Below are 12,867 nucleotides of genomic sequence, written 5' to 3'. Positions count from 1 at the left end.
GAGAAAAAAAAATGGATGCCACGTTACAGTTTTGAGCATAGAGTTACCCATGCTTCGGGGAACAAACCCTGTGGACACCAAGTACTTTTAAGACCCAGATGTGGTTTGAATTCTGTCACAGCACAAAAGGACTATAGCATTTGCTGTGTAATTGGCAGAAATCGGTACAAAAAGAACACACAGGGCCCCTTGTTGAAAAATTACCATGTCAAGATGACCACAGACAGCAGTACTTTAAACGGAGCACCGGGGACCTTCTTAGTGTGTGCCACTAAAAAAGGTGACACACCCATGAAGCCAGCCTTGCAAAGATCTGCTTCAAGCGTCAGGGCAGGGCTTCTCCTGCCACATCCAGGGCATCAAGGCTTAGGGAAGATGCCGAGGAGGGTAAATTTGGTGGTCAGAGTGGTTTTTCTGGGGGAGTGGGTGGAGCTAGCCAGGCTGCCATCGGAACTGTAGAACTGACTGTTCCCTACAGACTCTGGCCTAGAAGTAGAAAAAATGCCTGCAGCTGTATCTACAGCGCCTGTTGTTGTTTGCTGTGGTATGTTACAACACAGCCTGGCAGCCTCCCGGGCTTTTCTTCCTCCTGGAAGAGTCTCCTCTCAGAACATGTGACAAGTCCACACAACCCTGCAGATTGGCCCACACTGCCCCTAGCTGTTCACTCAGTTCCTAAGCAGTTCCAGGTCTGCATGCTTTGTTAGCTCAGAGCTATCCCTGCCTACCTTCTGGCAGAGTCCTGTTCCTTATCCACAGCCTCTGGTTTGGCTCAGTCTCCGAAGGGCGGGTTCAATGTGGTCTCTCCAATGAAGCCTCTCCCCTGCCTCTCACAGGGGAATACTGACTCTCTTCCCTGGGGAGAGTCCTTCACTCTTCTATGTAGACATGTGCCGCCACCATCCCTGGAACATTACTCAAATGTGGATGTTCCTGTTTGCTAGCTGGAGCCTCTGCAGGCTGGCACAAGGCCGTCTCACCTCCATAAGCCCTCCTCCACGCAGGGCACACCTCTTGCTCTCAATAAGCATAGCAGATGCAACACCAAGTGGCATTAGTGAGCTGGAGAGTCGCTATCCACATCTGTGCTGTTGAATTCATGGAAACAGCCTGTGGCCCTCCCTAGAGGCAGGTGAAGGGGAAGTTCCCAATCTACTCCTGCCCAAGAGGAGGTTCCTAACTCAGTTTTGTCTTTTCTGCATAGGTCTTTGAAGATAGTATGGTGACCATACTATCACCCAGCATGGTGACATATAGAAAAAGGTGTTCAAAAATTCTAAAGCATGACAATACAAAAGGAACAAAAATAAATAACTAGGATAAAAGCAGACTCAGAGCCAGAAAACACGGAATTTCATGTGGCCACGAGACAGTTCCATAGGTAATTAGGACTTTTAGTTGAGAGACAGACAGAGAGAGCTAGAGCTAGACATAGAGAGAGAGAGAGACAGAGACTCATTGGCTGCTCTCCCAGTGGATCTGGGTGCCATCCGCAGCACCCACATGGCAGTTTACAACTCCAGTCCCAGGAGATCCGACGCCCTCTTCTGGCCTCCGTTGAGCACTGCACTCACACAGTGCACAGGCATACATGCAGGCGAGACACTCACCTCCTTTTTGAAAAACAAACAAACAAAAAAAACCCAAAAAAACCCGAACAGGTCCAGCGGAAGTCCCCCGGTGCAGCTCCCGATTGTCTATGGGAGTCACCCAGGGTTGGGTACGAGGTTGGGGGAGGGGTGTCGCCTTGAAGCTGAATTAGCTCAGCAGCCCATCCATCCTTTGGGCTCCTTTCGGTCCTCTTCACCTGGGCTGGTGTGCGGGAGAGGCCGAGGCCCCAAGGGACAGCATGGTCACGCCCGCTGGGTGTCCCGAGAGAGGGGCTACGTTGCTTCATTGGCTCTTCCCAGTCTCTAAGGGGCATCTCCGAGCTCATGAGGTTGTTTTCTGGGGTCAGCACGGCCTGACCCCTCTAGCTTCGTGAAGGGCGGGCTGGGTGGGCAGAGAGGCAGGGCAGAGGCTTAGCAGTATTTTGCCTGGAGGCAAAGGGCGACGCCAAGAGGTGTCCGTCCGCTTCCTCCATCCCTCCTCTCCGGCCCCCACAAAGGGCAAGGGCCAGACACGTGGGCTGCGGTGGAGAGGCGGGGATGCAAACGAAGGGGGCGGGGCCTCATTTGCATAGACCTGCGCGGCCACCAATCGGGACAGCCGGAGCCACAGCCCGCGCGCCTTTTGGGGGCGGATTGGCAGCCCCGCGGCCCTATGGGAGGCAGGTCCTGCGTCCGGTGGGGGCGGGACGACGCCGGGCGCTGCCCGGCGCACTAGCCGGCTCGCGGGCGCTGCCAGTCTCCGGCGGCGGCGGTGTCCGGCGCGCGGCTGAGCGACAGGGCGACTGAGGTGCGGACGGGCGGGCCTGCTTGGCGGGCGGGGAGGGTGAGCGGCGCGCGCCGCGGAGACGCGCGGAGCTCGAGACGCGGCGGCGGCGGCGGCGGCGGCGGCGGCTTCGGCGGTGGCGGCTTCGGCAGCGGCGGCGACAGGTACGGGCGCCATGGCCGCGGGGATGGGGCGCGTGCGCGCGCGCGCGGTGGACCCGGGAGTCGGCCCTGTGCGCTGGCGGTCCCGCCTCCGCCGCCTCTCACGCGGCTTCCCCGGGGCGGCGTGGACGGGATGTTGCGGGAGACCCCGGGGCCCCCGCGTGGGAGGCGGAGCGGCCGACGTTTCCCCTTCTCCTCGGCGATGGCTCGCTCAGCGCGGCGCCGGCTGGCTCGCCCCGCGCGCGGCTTTTGTTTCCCGCGCAGCCCACAGGTCCGAGGAGCCCCGTGCCGCCCCGCCACGCCGCCCGCCGGGCGCGGAGAGGGAACTTGGCCTTCCCGGAGCCCCGCGAGCCCGCGGATAACGGAGCGCCCCGCCGCGTCCGCAGGGCCCGCGCGATGGGCGTGCCGCCCGGGGCGCCGCCCTCACCTGCCGGTCCCCGACCCGCCGGCTCCGGGCGGGCAGGTGACCGGCGGGGCTCGGGGGCAGACGGAGGAGGGAAAAGCCAATTAAAAGTTGCTTTAGGGGCTTCCGGGGTGGCAGAGCCGGTACGGGCGCTTGTCGCCAAGTCGGACGACCTGAGTTCGATCCCTGGAACCGACGTGGTGGAGTTGTCCTCTGACCTCCAGTAATCCTCCTCCTCCTCCTCGCTGTGGATGAGTCAGGTGGAGTGCTTGCGCCTCGTTTTTTAAATAATGGGTTTCTGCGGCGGTGGCGAAAGCTTTGGGAGGTCTGAGCCGTAAGCGGAGCGTGCAGGGCTCGGGACAGCGTGTACCGCGCTTGGCCGCCGCTCAGTCAACTCTGCTGCCGCAGTTGAGAGCTGGTGGTTTGGGGATTTTTTTCTTTTTTTTCCCCAGGAGAGTGTTTTCCAGCGGACTAAGGCTGAGCGTTGAATGGGCACTTTCTTCGTCTTCTCTAGGGGTAGGAGGGAGTGTTTATTTTCATTGTCTTTGCATTCTTTTAGTGTAGAGAAGAAGGGAAGAGTTAAGGTGTATTTATTTGGGTTAAGAGTTTTGTCCCTTCCTCCACGCCTCTTGCTGTTAGTGTTTGTTATCCATCATTGCTACTGTTATTATTGTTATAATTATAGAAGTGTAGTAGCTCCTACTCTTGGTGTCTGAATAGATTCAAGAAATGACTTGAAAAATCCCTTATTCTGGTTGTACGTTCTTACTCTGTCACACTTCCCTTAACCGTTTTCTGTTTGCCTCTCACCAGCTGTCCGGTTTGGGCCGAACAGTCCTAACAGCTTTCACTTTGGGAATTCTGCAGAAGTGGCATATTTTAACCATTTTTAGATGCAGAGGTTAATAACGTCCATTATTTGTTAGAAACACGTGGTTTAATTTTCTCCCTTTCTCGTTTCTAATGTGTCTTGTGTGGGAACTGCATTGGGTGTAATCTATACTTCAGAGATGTTGAACTTCAGAGCACAGTTAATTTTTATTTAATTACACTAATTGAATGGTCATTTTATTCAGCTAGCTAATTTAAGTTAGCTATTAGTTGGAACCACTTGAGATTATTTTAAATTAATGTAGGAATTTTCTTTTTAAATTGTTTTAAAACAGCAAATTTATACATTAATGAGGTTTTTGTCATTCCAACAGTTCTTAAAGTATGTTTCTCAGTATTTACTTTTCAGTTATGTGACATTTGAGTGGATTTATTTTTATTCTTTTTTTGTTTTTTAAATTTTTATTTTCTGGAGCTGAGGACTGAACCCAGGGCCTTATGCTTGCTAGGCAAGCACTCTACCACTGAGCTAAATCCCCAACCTCTGTTTTTATTCTTTAATATTTTATTTATTTATTGTCTGTGTTTGTGAGTCCGTGCTGGCATAGGCGTGGCTGTCAGAGGACACCTTTGGAGATGCTTTTCTCCTTCCATCGTGCTGGGTCCTGGACTTCAAATTCAGGTGGTCCAGCTTAGTGGCAGGGGCCTTTACCTGCTGAGCAATCTCACCAGCCCGGATTTCTTTATAAGACATAATTTAAAACTCTTCCACATGAAAAACCTACAATTTGGGATTAGGCAAGTCGGTTGATTTTGAAATTCTTCTTTGTTCTTGGGTTGGAAAAGAATGTATATTCTGTGTTGATAGTTCCTCAAGGCAAAGAGCCACCACGTACCCTGTGGGGTGGAGAGGCTCAGTCTGTCTAAAGTTCCTGATAATCCCTGAAGGCAGATTGAGTGGCTCATCCCGTGTAGAGTGGGCTTACTTTAAAAGGGGACTTCCATTGTTTTAGATGATATCATTCTACTTTAGTGTTCCACCACATAAAGTGGGAGAATTTCTTTTGTCTTACAATGCTGCTCAAATGTACCAAATACCATAAGTCACGTCACTTAAAACATTTTTTTGTTTTCACAGTTGATTTGTGCTTATGGGTGTGGTGTGTGTGTGTGTGTGTGTGTGTGTGTGTGTGTGTATACCGTTTGCATGTATGGTGCTGGCATCATCTAGAGTCCAGAAGAGGAGGCTGAAGGTCAAGAGCTGAAGTGTGGTGCTGGGAATGAAGGCCTGGCCCTGGAAGAGCGGCCAGAGGCCTTCCCAGTTATTCCATCTAGTTACACTAAAGCAGGTGTGGTGTGCACTTGAACTAGAAAAAACCTTTTAATTGAAAGCCCACTTTAAAGGTCAGTTTTCGGGAATTTTAATTACTGATTCTTGTTTATTTTGTTTGTGGTAGACCAGGTCATAGAATTATCAACGACATTTCACTTTCAAAATTAAGCACGAGTTGATTCTCACATCTACACACACACACACACACACACACACACACACACACACACACACACACACACACTTGGGGCTGTTTATTAGTCAGTTACCTTTGAGTCTGGATGTTGCTGGTAAATTTATTTTCTTCCTCTTCTCTCCCCTCCTTTCTTTCCCTCCCTCCCTCCCTCTTTTTTTCTGTCCCAGGATTGAACCCAGGGCCTTGTGCATACTAGGCAATTGCTGTACCCTTAAGTACATAACTGACATTAAGAACATGCTCTACAGGCCTTTAATATTTTCATGACTTCCAAAAAAGATTCAGTTGTGCATATCTTGACACTCTGAATTCTGTGGTTAATACACACTAAACAAATATCTCCATTTTTGTAATTCTCAAGCTTTTGAGCTTTCCAACTTAACCAATCAGTAATTCAATTTTTTCCATATATGTATATGTATATATATATGTGTGTGTGTGTGTGTGTGTGTGTGTGTATACATATATATATAAAAATTTTTTTTTGTTTTTGTTTTTGTTTTTCGAAACAGGGTTTCTCTGTATAGCTTTGTGCCTTTCCTGGATCTCACTCTGTAGACCAGGCTGGCCTCGAACTCACAGAGATCCTCCTGCTTCTGCCTCCTGAGTGCTGGGATTAAAGGTGTGCGCCACCACCGCCTGGCCTTATATTTATAAGTTCCCTGCATGTACATTTTAATGCTTTTTAATTTTCTTTTTCTTTGCTATTCTGGGGATTCAGCCCAGGTCCTATGGATGCTAGCTAGACAAGCGATCTACCCCTGAGCTACAATGCCAGCCTTTTAGTGCATTTTAAAGTTCTGACGTACGTGCCACCTCAAATGTTTCAAACATTAAATCTCACGCATTGAAGATTAGGTGAATGATGATATGTATGTCCTGTATCTATTGATTTAAAACAGGGACTAATGTGTGAGTTTATTTGCAAATAGTATAAAATTGTATAAAAGCCAGTTCTATAAGGGAAAGAGGCTAAAATAGTTTATTAAAGAACAAGCCTATTGACAGGTTACTAGCAGTTGTATCTAACAGATTATTAAGGGTATTATATATAATATGTAGAGCACTAAAATTCCACTATTCAAAATAGTTTGCACTTCTTCTTAGCTTAAGAGAATTGACTGGTGCTGTGGGGGCGCACGCCTTTTTACTTTCAGCACCCCAGAAGCAGAGGCAGCCACGTCTGCATATGGAGTCCCAGGCCATATGTAATAGGAAACAATACCACCAACGATAATTGCCTTACATCGTATGCTTTTATTAGTATTTACTACTAGTCTTTCAGGAAACATTTGATTAATTAGACCACCAGAGGGAGTGTAGGGTCTACACATTTGATATGCCTGTTTTTTTACCCTTAGTCTGGAAGCAAAACATTTAAAAAGTAAGAAAAAGTTTCATTTTAGTTCTCTGGAACAACCAGGCCAACTATAGTGAAAGTCGGAGATTATAGCTATTTGGAATTGTTATGCTTTCTGTGAGGAAGCTCAGAGCTTCATCAAGACTTTTTTTTTTCTTTTAGAAGAAGGTACATTATTACAGAAATGAAAATGATACATTTTCAGAGTGAAATAATGGGTTTTTAAGTAAACAGTCATACAGCTGTGAAAGGGACCATCCACAGGCGCAGAATATTTCTTCATATTTACAATGTGATACCTTTGAGGTGTATAGTTTTGAAATTGCTCAGTGCTTGCAAAGAGGAGTGCAAGATGAAGAAAGGCCAAGCCTGGAAGGGGTTGCATCTTCCTTTTCTGGTTGCAGCTGTCCTTTGGTGGCCAGCGGTAAGTTTCTAGAACCATCTGTAGCATTCTGTTTCTATCTTGGCTACTGTTACATGTATCAGGATGTGTTCATCTGAGTGTCAAAGCAGGGTTGCTAATTTCAAATTGATCTTTTAAAAAGTCAGATTGTTTTAAAGGAGAAAAAAGATTAATGATTTTTACTCCAGCATCCTTCAAGCTTGACGGTAGTGGTATCTTTTTTTCTTTTTCTTTTTCTTTTTCTTTTTCTTTCTTTTTTTTTTTGACTACCTAAATGTTACTATGAATGTGATGGCAACTAAATTATCTAGAGAAGCCAACAAAACACTTAACTTTTCACCCTTGAAATAGGAACTAATGTTGGAAGAACATTGAAGATTTGGAGGGTCGGTTCTACTGATAAAGTGAGGTCTTTATTTAAAAAAAAAAAACTAGACTTGTATGTGTTTCTTAATGTTTGTGTCTCTGGAAATGAAGTCCTCTCTTGATTGTCAGCTGAAAATTACACAGTAGAATTGAGTCAAAATGGCTATCATGGACTTAATGTGGTGAAGCTACTTTTGGACTGGAGAAAACATCTTAAGAGATTGAGTCCTTATCAGCATATATTCTGAATAAGCATGATATTCTTCACCTATGTTAAATATTAACTGGGAAATTGTTTCCATGTGTAACTTTTGACAGAGCAAAAAAAAAAAATCTTGAACAGATTTAGGGTTTTGTCTTTGATGTAAAAATTACTGTGTAGTCGATGGTAAGATCCCATGTTCTGTTTCTGGGAGAGGCCTGTGAAGACATATTTGTCTCACTGCGGTGCAGCACCAGTTTAAGTGGGAGAAAACTCTCTTCTTGTGCTCCTAGATAGGAGGACAGTCAAGAAAAGCTGAGATGGTCACCTTCCCATCGTAGGTTTATTTTATTGGGAACTTAGTAAGCTCTTCAAAAACACGATTCGTGGGACTGGTTAAGAATACTCATTGTGCCGGGCGGTGGTGGCGCACGCCTTTAATCCCAACACTCGGGAGGCAGAGCCAGGCGGATCTCTGTGAGTTCGAGGCCAGCCTGGGCTACCAAGTGAGTTCCAGGAAAAGGCGCAAAGCTACACAGAGAAACCCTGTCTCGAAAAACCAAAAAAAAAAAAAAAAAAAAGAATACTCATTGCTCTTGTAGAGGACCAGGTGTAACTCCGGTTCCAGAGGATCTGACGCCCTCTTCTGACCTCTGTGGGTGCGTGGTGTGCATAGATACATGCAGGCAAAACACTCACATGTATAAAATAAATCTTTACAAAATCGTTTTGGGTTCACATATAATCTATACAAATATACATCTGATATATATATATATATATATATATATATATATATATCAGATTTTCAGTTGTCTGTATTATATATAACTACATAAGTGTGTGTATATGAACATGCACACATAAAAATATGTACACACATAATTGCTCTATGTGTTTTTGTTTGTTTAGCACTCCATTCTGGTTTATTTAAAGGTGAACCTCTCTCCCTTTTTCCCATTTCAGTGAAACAGGCTGCATTGAAATGAACAAAGTATATACTCAGGAAGAGGCTGGTACAGGATGTTCACAGCAGCCTTTGCAGTAGAAATGAACTGCTGGTTCCCACCGCGGAGGAGAGGGAACTCAGAAATACTGGTCAGGACAAGCTAGACACAGCATTTTACTTTATTAAAAGCAAGGGACAGGCAAAACCAAGACATGGTGGTAGGACTGAGGACTGTTTTAGGTAGGACAGTGCTTCACAGAAAGGGGACCTTTCCGGAATGATGAAAGTCAAGTGATTTTCTTTTTCTTTCTTTTCTTTACTTTTTTTTTAATACTTGCATTCTTTCTTTCTTTTCCCAATAATTCATTTATGTGCATTGGTGTTTTGCCTGCATGTATGCCTGTGTGAGGGTGCCAGATCCCCTGCAACTGGAGCCACAGACAGTTGTGAGCTGCCATGTGGGTGCTGGGAATTGAACCCAGGTCTGCTTCAAGAGCAGCCAGTGCTCTTAACTGCTGAGCCATCCCTCCAGCCCCACGTGATTTACTTTTTAAGTAATGTTGATTTTCTTATGTTTGGGGTGTGTGTGTGTGTGTGTGTGTGTGTGTGTGTGTGTGCGTGCATGTGCGTGCAGGTTTACTTGCCCATGTGTGTTTATGTGGAAGCCAGAGGTCGACATTCTCTTTCACTATTGCTCATCCACCTTTATTTTATTTTTTTTTTTCCTGAGACCAGATTTCTCTGTAGTTTTGGTGGCTGTTCTTGAACTCACTCTGTAGACAAGGTTTGCTGCTTGGCTCCACCTTAATTTTTGAAACATGGTATCTCACTGAGCCTGGAGGTTTTAGCTTGACTGGCCTGCCTGTGTGCGCTCTTCAGCACTGAAGTTCCAGGCCTGCACCACCACGCCATTTTTACATGGGTGCTGGGATTAGAACTTAGGTTCTCAGGCTTACACAGCAAACACGTTACCCACAGAGTGACCTCCCAGTCTCTTTTTTTTAACTTCCAGAAAAGTGCAAGATTAGTACAAAGAATTTTATGTTTATCTTTATCCAAATCTACCAGTTATTTCCATGTGTTCAGACTTAGTAAACTGTGCGTTGTATGGTATGTTCATTGCATTTTTAGCCAAGGAGAAAAGCTTTAAAGTGTGTTGAAAGTGAGAAGTGGTCTTACCAGAGGAAAGTGGGATAGCCCAACCATAAATTCGCTGACCGATGAATAACAGGAAAGAGAACAGATGACCGTCCCTTGTGTGTGCTGCTTTTCACTGAAGTTTCACGTGTTTTGTTGGAAGAAGCAGGGTCCAGAGGAGGGTCCAGAGCATAACTGCAGAGGACACCCTGCTTCCTTACGTTGTCCTGTGCATGCCGCCGCCGGGACTGACACCTAGCAGTGCTTTCCTGGAACTGAAGGTGGTGTTCATTCCTGGGAAAGCGTTGCACACCCACAGTATGCCAGTTTCTGCACAGACATGTACAGTTCCAGTGTTCTGGACCCTAGACAAAGGGAGAGGAGGCCAGAAAGCCTGGCTGTCATCTTTGGGTGGTGCTCGTTATCAGGGGGAGAAGAGCTTGGGGTTTGCAAACCGTGTCTGTCTGGGTGAGTCTCCCATAGCCTCATCGTGACTGAGTGAAGAACTATACATTCAATAGTGATGGGTTTAAACATCATTTCCCTTCTTGCTCTTTTGTATAATTTTCAGTATATGTTCATTGCCACTTAAGATTAACTATATATAGTTTATAGGTATTAGTTTTTTTTAAAAAAAAAAAAACAACAACTTTTTTTTAAACCTCTGTATCAAAGTTTTTAGTTATTTCCTAGATTGGGAAATATTTAAAGTATCTAGAGATCCGTGCCTGTCCTGGATCTCACTCTGTAGCCCAGGCTGGCCTCGAACTCACAGAGATGCACCTGCCTCTGCCTCCCAAGTGCTGGAATCAAAGGCGTGCGCCACCACTGCCCCTCTCTTACTGCCTTTCTTTAAAACAAAACAAAAAGAAAAAAAAGAAAAAGAAAAAGAAGAAAGGAAGAAACAAAAGCTGAAGTTGCTGAAGAGATAGCTCAGTGGTTAAGAACATTTGTTGCTCCTGCAGAGGCTCCATTTGACTCCCAGCATCCACACAGCAGCTCACAATCACCTGTAACTGGAAATCCAATGCCATCTTCTGGCTTCCACAGGCCCCAGGTGCTCACAGATATTTATGCAGGCACACATGCATATAAACAGATCTTTGCTGGGTGTGTGTCACACTCTTAATCCTGGTGCTAAAAAGGCAGCAGTAGGCAGATCTCTCTGAGTTTGAAGTCTACATAGCAAGTTCTTGGCCAGCCAGGGCTACGTCATGAGACCCAGTCTCAAAAACAAAAAAACAAACCTTGAAACTTTAAAACTAATGTTAACAGTGAAGCTGATGGCTGTCTGTTGTGAACTATTATTATGCCTCTTTAATTTGTCAGTTTGTTTTTGGCTTTTTTCTTTCCCTTATTCTTTCTTTTATTTTTTTAAATTTTTTTCTTTTTTCCTTTTATTTTATTTTACAATACCATTCAGTTCTACATATCAGCCACGAGTTCCCCTGTTCTCCCCCCTCCCACCCCCTCCCCTTACCCCCACCCCTCCCCTCAATCCCACCTCCTCCAGGGCAAAGCCTCCCCCGAGGACTGCGATCAATCTGGTAGACTCAGTCCAGGCAGGTCCAGTCCCCTCCTCCCAGACTGAGCCAAGCGTCCCTGCATAAGCTCCAGGTTTCAAACAGCCAATTCATGCAATGAGCACAGGACTCGGTCCCACTGCCTAGTTGCCTCCCAAACAGATCAAGCCAATCAACTGTCTCACCTATTCAGAGGGCCTGATCCAGCTGGGGGCCCCTCAGCCTTTGGTTCATAGTTCATGTGTTTCCATTCATTTGGCTATTTTTTTTCAATAATTGAGTAAATCCGAAATTTATTATAAGCCACAGTCATCCTAGGGACCTCCATGCTATATATAGAGCCTCCATGGTTCTATGGGTTGTGGTCTGATTGTTCTTTATTTTATATCTAGAATCCACTTATGAGTGAGTACATACCGTGACTGTCTTTCTGGGTTTGGGTTACCTCACTCAGGATAATTTTTTCTAGTTCCATCCATTTGCCTACAAATTTCATGCTTTCATTGTTTTTCTCTGCTGAGTAGTACTCCATTGTGTATATGTACCACATTTCTTTCATCCATTCTTCCGTTGATGGGCATCTAGATTGTTTCCAAGTTCTGGCTATTACAAATAGTGCTGCTATGAACATAGCTGAGCATGTATCTTTTTTTTTTTTGGTTTTTTGAGACAGGGTTTCTCTGTGTAGCTTTGCGCCTTTCCTGGAGCTCACTTGGTAGCCCAGGCTGGCCTCGAACTCACAGATATCCGCCTGGCTCTGCCTCCCAAGTGCTGGGATTAAAGGCGTGCGCCACCAACACTCGGCCAAGCATGTATCTTTATGGTATGAATCAGCATTCCTTGGGTATATGCCCAAGAGTGGGATGGCTGGGTCTTGAGGTAGTTCGATTCCTAATTTTCTGAGAAACCGCCATACTGATTTTCACAGTGGTTGTACAATTTTACATTCCCACCAACAGTGGAGGAGTGTTCCCTTTGTTCCACATCCTCTCCAACATTGGCTCTCATTGGTGTTTTTGATTGTAGTCATTCTGACAGGTGTAAGGGGGTATCTCAGAGTCGTTTTGATTTGCATTTCTCTGATGATTAAGGATGTTGAGCATTTCTTTAAATGTCTTTCAGCCATTTGTGATTCTTGTTTTGTGAATTCTCTGTTTAGCCTTTTAGCCCATTTTTTAATTGGACTGTTCAGTATTCTGATGTCTAGTTTCTTGAGTTCTTTATATACTGTGGAGATCAATCCTCTGTCAGATGTGGGGTTGGTGAAGATCTTTTCCCATTTTGTTGGCTGTCTTATTGACTGTGCCTTTTGCCCTGCAAAAGCTTCTCAATTTCGAGAGGTCCCATTTATTAATTGTGCTCAGGGTCTGTGCTGTTGGTGTTTTATTTAGGAAATGGTCTCCGGTGCCAATGCGTTCAAGAGTGCTTCCTACTTTCTTTTCTGTTAAGTTCAGTGTAACTGGATTTATGTTCAGGTCTTTGATCCACTTGGACTTGAGTTTTGTGCATGGTGACAGATATGGATCTATTTGTAATCTTTTACATATTGAGATCCAGTTATGCCAGCACCATCCCGTATTCTTTGTCTCAAAAGTTTGGTATTTTTTGATGTTGTTGTTTTTTTGTTTAT

General features: G+C 45.5%; 1 protein-coding gene across 2 annotated transcripts in view; it reads left to right on the top strand.

Moving 5' to 3' along the window:
• The first annotated feature begins 2,307 nt into the window (after positions 1 to 2,307).
• Positions 2,308 to 12,867, top strand: part of Fkbp5 (FKBP prolyl isomerase 5) — an 88,892-nt gene continuing 78,332 nt past the window's right edge. The window contains exon 1 of one of the 2 annotated variants that reach the window (XM_028888360.2): positions 2,308 to 2,397. The gene's annotated coding sequence lies outside the window, so the exon portion shown is untranslated. Of the gene's footprint in view, positions 2,398 to 2,495; positions 2,538 to 12,867 lie in introns of those variants that run through there. The other variant, XM_028888361.2, reaches the window with a different exon arrangement.

Source organism: Peromyscus leucopus, chromosome 16_21 (assembly GCF_004664715.2).
Source record: "Peromyscus leucopus breed LL Stock chromosome 16_21, UCI_PerLeu_2.1, whole genome shotgun sequence".
NCBI lineage: Eukaryota > Metazoa > Chordata > Mammalia > Rodentia > Cricetidae > Peromyscus > Peromyscus leucopus.
Note: the sequence above shows the minus strand (reverse complement) of the source record. Positions and strands in the feature narration are given on the sequence as shown.